We start from the raw sequence: 7551 nt of genomic DNA, 5'->3' as shown, positions 1-7551 counted from the left end.
CACCTCTCGTATGAGGAGAGACTGCAGGACCTGAGCCTGTTTAGAGAAGAGAAGACTGAGAGGGCATCTCATTAATGCATATAAATATCTCAAAGGTGGGTGCCAAGAGGATGGTGCCAGACTCTTTTCAGTGATACCCAGAGACAGGATGCAGAACAAGAGCCATAAACTCAGACACAGGAAGTTTCACCTCAACTTGAGGAAGAACTTCTCTACATTGAGGGTGGCAGAACACTGGAACAGGTTGCCCAGGGAGGTTGTGGAGTCTCCCTCTCTGGAGACATTCAAAACCCACCTCGACGTGTTCTTATGTCACCTGCTCTAGGTGACCCTGCCTTGCAGTGGGGTTGGACTGGATGATCTCCAGGGGTCCCTTCCAACCCTAACAATTCTGTGATTCTGTGATTCTTTAAATCAAGAGCACATAGATTTTCCTGCAAGTGTAATCATACCCAAACAAAAAACATTTAGAATAAATTTTAGGTCACATCCTTGTCATAGGTTTTCTTTTTTTTTTTTTTTTCATTAGCTTCTGGTAATTTTTTCACACCAACTGCTTGGCTAAGGGTGGAGACAAGTTTTTCAGGTTTTGGTGATTGCTCAGCTTAGACGTTAATGACTGCCTTGTTGATATGCTAAGCAACTCCTCTGGGCAAGAGGCAGGACTCTTTTGTTTCCCTCTAGCCGAGGTCAGGAGTGGGGGTTTGGTATTCTTTTTTCTCTGCCTCAGGGGGGAAGGACGGGGTTACGGGCAGAACTTGGGGGGTGAGTGTGGCGGGTGGAGAAAAAAAAGCTCCATTCATTCCGGCTGCTTTTGGGCCCCAGCTCACCTCTGTTTTCCTCTCACTCCCTGTCCTGCCCACTGTCGGCTAGCTCAGCTCGGATTTCATCGGAGCTGCCAAGAACCAGGGGAGCTCCATTTGGTTTCTCCAGTGAGAGAGCGCCCCTGCAGGACGGCACCCACCTCTGCTGTCACGGAGACTGCCAGCATCTTGTGAGTTTTTTCCCGCTCTTCCTGGGTCTCCCTGCTGCTGGCTGGATGGACTGACACCTCGGTTCCTTGCTGGCTGCCCCTTTCGGGGCCGAGGGCTGGGAGCCCACCCTGGGGTCTCGAACCGCCCGGCGCTGCTGAGAGCCGCCATTGGCCACGTGCGGCTTGTCAACAGCGCCCCCTGCCGGCCACTGCGGAGCAACTACAGCCTCCGCTCCACCAGACACACACACCCCCCCCCCCAACAGCGCCCCCCGCTGGCCGTGGTTAGAATTGTGCCAAAAGGTGAGGAGAACTGAACCGCTTTTGGTGGGAATCTGGGTGCAGGATTGTTGTTTGGTTTTGTTCTTCTGTTGTGCTGCCTACACACGTATATCCTTTAATAAAGGGCTGTTATTTTTTCTTTCTCCATATTTCCTTGACTGGAGCCTCTTAATTTCAGATTTACAACTGCTTAGAGGGAGGAGTTCAGTCTTCTTCATAACTTGCCCTCCTTAGCAAACGTTTCTCTCCCGTCAAGCTGAGACAATCCTGTAATAACTATGTAAAGCCTAATTCCTTTTAGAGAGAAGTGCAAACCCACATGTTTTCCATGTAATTTCGCCATCCTCCAGAGCAACTCACAGAGTTACACTGAAGGGAAATATTTACACACTCCAAAGGCTGAGTAACGGTATTACTCAAGGCTGAACTTCTATAAATTAGCATGAAGCATGACCAAATACTGAAATCTGAAAAACTATAACTGGACCAAGCTAATGAGCAGTAAAGCAGTTTACTGGGCAGGAGTCAGTTTACATCCAAACGTGCACTCACATGTACAAAAGAATTAGTTTTGTATGAATAATTTCCCAGTTAGTCAAAGAAGCTGTCAAGAAAGAAAAGACTGAAGAGGAAGCAATGTTTTAGGAGTAAATAAGTACAGTGATGATGTATAAACTTTTGAGAATTATGATGAGTGTGAAATTTTAGCAGAAAATAAACAACTGGTTACGTTCGGCGACATAAGTCAGGACAGCTTTAATACCACAAGGATGAATAGATGGGACCTAAAACTAATTGAAATCAGAAGTAAAATATTGTTAAAGAAAATGCTAATACAGCCAACAGACAGAACATGGGACTAAGGGTATGAAAATTAGAAGTACCTCAAATAAAGTGGAAGCAGAACTGAAAGATTTTGTGAATTCTGGATTGAAGAAATCAGACAAACTCAATCTCAAAACGTTTAAGGTTATCTTCTATGAAATCTTGGCTTTGATAGCAAATATTTTCCATAAACTTCTCTAGTTAGTGAAGGCACAATATGAGTGGATAATAGGAAACTAATGTCCATATTGAAATTATAGGGAGAAAAGTGAATTAGTAGAAAAAAACTATGTTGGGCAAACTTCAATGACATTTAAGGTTTTAGAGCAAATTAGGAAAGGCAGCCTAAGGAAAGACAGAGTGAAACAGAAACTGGAGAATATGAGGTTGTGAAAACCAAAGCCAAGCCAACATATTCTTTTTCACAGAATCACAGAATATGCTGAACTGAAGGGGACACACAAGGATCATCAAGTCCAACTCCTGGCCCTGCACAGGACCATCCTCAAGAGTCACACTATGTGCCCAAGAGTATTGTCCAAATGCCTCTTGAACTCTGTCAGGCTTGGTGCTGTGACCACTTCCCTGGGGAGTCCCTCTGGGTGACAAACTTTTTTCTAATATCCAACCTAAATGTCCCCTGACACAGGTTCAGGGCATTCCCTTGGGTCCTGTCACTGGTCACCACAGAGAAGAAATCAGTGCCTGCTCCCCACTTCCCCTCATGATGAAGTTTTAGACTGCAGTGAGCTCTCCCCTCAGTCTCCTCCAGGCTGAACAGATCAAGTGACTTCAGTCCTTCCTAATACGGCTTCCCCTCAAGGCCCTTCACCATCTTCATTGCCCTCCTTTGGACTCTCCAATAGCTTAATATCTTTATTCTATTGTGGTGCCCAAAACTGCACACAATATTCAAGGTGAGGCCGCCCCAGTGCAGAGCAGAGCAGGACAATCCCCTCACTCAATTTGCTGGTGATGCTTTGCCTGATGCCCCCCAGGACACGGTTGGCCTTCCTGACTGCCAGGGCACTGCTGACTCATATTTAACTTGCCATCAACCAGGACCCCCAGCTCCCTTTCCGTGGCACTCTTCTTCTTTGAGTCATTTTATTTTTCATTAAAACAATCTCTTAAGCGAAGAACTAAGACTTAGAAGTGACTAAGGTTTTCCAGCACTGGCTAGTGTTCATGTTAATGTAGGTGCTGCAGAGGTATAAAATGTTGAGCCACAGGCTCCAGTTCCCTGTGCAACAAGATGGAAAAGGGTTCAGAGGGTAGCTGGGGAAACAGCCCCTGAAAACAAAGGGGTCCAGGAGGGATGGACATGCTTCAAGAAGCAACACACAGGAGCAGGCTGTCTCAGTGTGCCAAAAGGCGAGCCAGCAGGGAAGATGTCCAGCCTGGCTGAACAGGGAGATTTTGAAGGGGAAAAAAGAGAGCTAACATACTATGGAAAAAAGGGCTGGCTACTCAGGAAGAGTTTAGGAATATAGTTAGGTCAATGTAGAAAGAAAATCAGAGAGACAAATGCACAATTCGAACTCAGTCTAGCCACTTCTGTTAGGGATAACAAGAAGTGTTTCTACAAATACATCAGTAGCAAAAGGAGAGACAAGGAAAACCTCCATTCTTTGTTGGACACGGCAGGGAACATAGTCACCAAAGATGAGGAAAAGGCTGAGGTATTTAACACCTTCTTTACCTCAGTTTTCAACAGTAAGACAGGTTGTCCTCAGGACAACTGGCCTGTGGAGCTGCTAGACAGAGACAGGAAGCCAAATAGCCCCCCTGTAATCCAGGAGGAAACAGTTAGTGACCTGCTGAGCCACCTGGATCCTCACAAGTCTATGAGACCAGATGGGATCCACCCAAGGGTGATGAGGGAGCTGGTGGAAGAGCTCACCAAGCCGCTCTCCATCATTTAGCAACAGTCCTGGCTCACTGGGGAGGTCCCAAATGATTGGAAGTTGGCAAATGTCATGCTGATCCACAAAAAGGGCTGCAAGGAGGACTTGGGAAACTACAGGCCTGTCAGCCTGACCTCAGTGCCTGGCAAGGTTATGGAGCAGATCATCCTAAGTGCAATCACACAGCATGTACAGGATGGACAAGGGATCAGACCCAGCCAGCACGGGTTTAGGAAAGGCAGGTCCTGTCTGACCAACCTGATCTCCTTTTATGAGGAGATGACCCTGGTGGATGGGGGGGGAAGGCTGTGGATGTGGTCTGTCCGGACTTCAACAAAGCCTTTGACACCGTCTCCCACAGCATTCTCCTGAAAAAGCTGTCAGCCCACAGCTTGGACAGGGGCACTCTGTGCTCGGTTAGGAACTGGCTGGAGGGCCAGGCCCAGAGAGTGGTGGTGAATGGTGCTGCATCCAGTTGGCAGCCGGTCACTAGTGGTGTCCCCCAGGGATCACTGTTGGGCCCAGTTCTCTTTAATATCTTCATTGATGATCTAGATGAGGGGAGCAAGTGTACCATTAGGAAATTTGCAGATGACACTAAGTTGGGGGGGAGTGTTGATCTGCTGGAAGGCAGGAGGGCTCTTCAGAGGGACCTGGACAAGCTGGAGAGATGGGCTGATTCCAATGGGATGAGGTTCAACAAGGTGAAGTGCCGGGTCCTGCACTTTGGCCACAACAACCCCATGCAGAACTACAGGCTGGGGACAGAGTGGCTGGAGAGCAGCCAGGCAGAGAGGGAGCTGGGAGTTTGGATTGACAGGAAGCTGAACATGAGCTAGCAGTGTGCCCAGGTGGCCAAGAAGGCCAATGGCATCCTGGCCTGGATCAGGAACAGTGTGGCCAGCAGGACCAGGGAAGTGATTCTTGCCTTGTACTCAGCACTGGTGAGGCCACACTTGGATTATTGTGTCCAGTTCTGGGCCCCTCAGTTCAGGAAGGATATTGAGGTGCTGGAGCAGGTCCAGAGAGGAGCAACAAGGCTGGTGAAGGGACAGGATCACAGGTCCTGTGAGGAGAGGCTGAGGGAGCTGGGGTTGTTTAGCCTTGAGAAGAGAAGGCTCGGGGAGACCTCATCGCTCTCTACAACTGCCTGAAAGGAGGTTGTAGCCAGATGGGGGTTGGTCTCTTCTCCCAAGCAACCAGCAGTAGGACAAGGGGGCACGATCTTAAGCTGTGCCAGGGGAGGTTTGGGTTGATATTAGGAAGAAATTTTTTACGGAGAGAGTAATAATCAGGCTTCCCAGGGAGGTGGTGGATTGACTGTCCCTGGAGGTTTTTAAGATGAGACTGGATGTGGCACTTAGTGCCATGGTCTAGTAGCCACGGTGGTGTTGGATCAAGGTTGGACTTGATGATCTCAGAGGTCTTTTCCAACCCGGTTGATTCTATGATTTCTAGGGAAACTGAACAGCCATAGCATTGGAGGCAAACAGTCAGCTTACACCATGGAGGGAGGTGACAGGCAGCATTCTTCAAGGGTCTGCACTGGGATTTGTGGTCTTCAACAAGTTTAGAATGATGTAGAAATACCCATGTGGTGACATTTCTGATGCTTATTTATTCAGGGTAGCTGAAATGAGCAATCTTCAACAATTTCAAGAGGACCTCATGAGACTGGATAACTGGAAAATAACACACAGCTGAAATTCAGGGTAGATAATTATAAAGTCAGCCTCAAAGGAGAAAAACAAAATATCTTAATTCCAAATGTAAGATGATTGTTTCCAAGCTGACCATTACCACTTGAGCACAGTAAGATTATGATAAATAGTTCCATAAATACATCAACTTAGTGCTCAGTTGCAGTCAAAAGACCAAATGGAATAATAAAAATTCTTGGAAAAGGAACAGAGACTAAAATCAAGAACAACATTCTGTCCCTGTATAAATACAGGGTTTATCCAGAAATTGAATACTGTGTGTGGTTCCACTACTCGTATCTTCAGCAGCATGTAATAGAATTGAGAACAGTTCAGAGAACAGATACAAAGATGTTCAAAGATGTGGATTTGTGTAGCATTTTACCTGCATTATATGGGAAAACTGTGGTTTAAACAGGTTTTAAAATGGCTTTTGGTGGTGTCTTTGCAAACACATGCTTCTTCTTCCCAGCACTCCCCATGTTATCCATGCAGGAATGTCCTGCATAACCCCCATGTTATCCATGCAGGAATGTCCTGGGAAGGTGTCCTGAGGTGTTTCCCATTGGCCTTTGTTAACCTCTTCTTGTGATTGGGTGTTCCTGTAAGCCCCTTGAGACTTCTAATTGGTTACTCTGTGAATCCTCCTAAACCCTATAAATGTAACATCCCCAATAATAAATGCGCTCTTGCCTCCTCTCCACGCCATGGGGCCACGTGCGGGGGGGGGGGAGAGGGGATCACCTCTCCCCTCCAGGCTCAGGGCCTGAAAAGACCCCTGAGAAACCCCTGGAGTTCCCTTTCCCATCCTTCAAAGCGTTGCAATGGTTCTTCAGATGGAAACGGAACTAGAACTGGGCCGCCCTACCCCGTGGGTGGGGAAAGGGATCCAGAGATTTGTTCCCACTAAGAAAAAAATTTGTATTGTTTATTGTTTCAGAGCCCTCAGTCTAAAAAGAAGCAACTGAGGATAGAGGTCCACAAAAGCATGACACCCTGCATCTGCCAGGCAACTTGGAAAAGGCATTTGGAGCTGACTGTCCAGGAAGGGCATTGTAACATCAATCATAGAAGAAGTAATTTGATGAGCCAAGGTCTTCAGGGAGAGATAATGTCTCATTAAATCAAACACTATACTTGAGGAAGAGATGACAAATTTCTGGGCATGCCCATCCTTTAGGTTATTTGGCATCTACCATACTATGCATCTGGCAAAAAATATCTCTTTCAAGGCAGTATTGAAAATGTCTTGAACATTCCTCTTTTCCTAATGACTTGGTTGCTATTTTGTTCAGAGAGCACTACATATCTCAGTTGTTTTACTGTCTTCACAGTGTTCATGTGCTGGCTGAAGCCCATATGATTTAGCTGAGATGGGAATGGGAGCACATAGAAAGAATCCCCTTGTAAACCCTTTTCCATCTTGTTGCACAGGGAACTGGAGCCTGTGGCTCAACATTTTATACCTCTGCAGCACCTACATTAACATGAACACCAGCCAGTGCTGGAAAACCTTAGTCACTTCTAAGTCTTAGTTCTTCGCTTAAGAGATTGTTTTAATGAAAAATAAAATGACTCAAAGAGGAAGAGTGCTTTCCTCTGTAGCAGAAGTGCTTAACAGGGCAGAGATAGCAGGGCAGCCGTACATTTTCTTTTTTTTTGGTGGCAAGACATAATGTAAGTGATATTATTCAGTGTGTCTGTGCATCTATCCATGTCTCTGTGTTAAAGGCTGATAAGGAAAGAATGCAGGAATCTGTAAGAAAGAGCTGTGGCTGAGCTCTCATCTGAACTGCATGCTATGATGGTATCTTCTCTGATTTACAATCCAGTGCATTTAATTCTTATTACTTGCAGTCAGGAG

The 7551-nt window shown here is 46.4% G+C and overlaps 1 long non-coding RNA gene across 2 annotated transcripts; it reads left to right on the top strand.

Annotated features, from left to right (window-relative positions):
- Positions 1–372: 372 nt before the first annotated feature.
- On the top strand, positions 373–6843 carry LOC113943306. Of its 2 annotated transcripts, XR_003526280.1 has the most exons (3): positions 373–689; positions 874–994; positions 6628–6843. It is a non-coding gene; the product is annotated as an uncharacterized LOC113943306 (long non-coding RNA). The 2 variants fall into 2 exon arrangements; XR_003526279.1 differs by having other exon boundaries at positions 373–994.
- The last annotated feature ends 708 nt before the right edge of the window (positions 6844–7551 follow it).

The sequence above is a fragment of the Corapipo altera genome, unplaced genomic scaffold (genome assembly GCF_003945725.1).
Source record: "Corapipo altera isolate COAL_440 unplaced genomic scaffold, ASM394572v1 61411, whole genome shotgun sequence".
NCBI classification, from domain to species: domain Eukaryota; kingdom Metazoa; phylum Chordata; class Aves; order Passeriformes; family Pipridae; genus Corapipo; species Corapipo altera.
The sequence above is the reverse complement of the archived record's forward strand: the minus strand, read 5'-3'. Positions and strand labels throughout refer to the sequence as shown.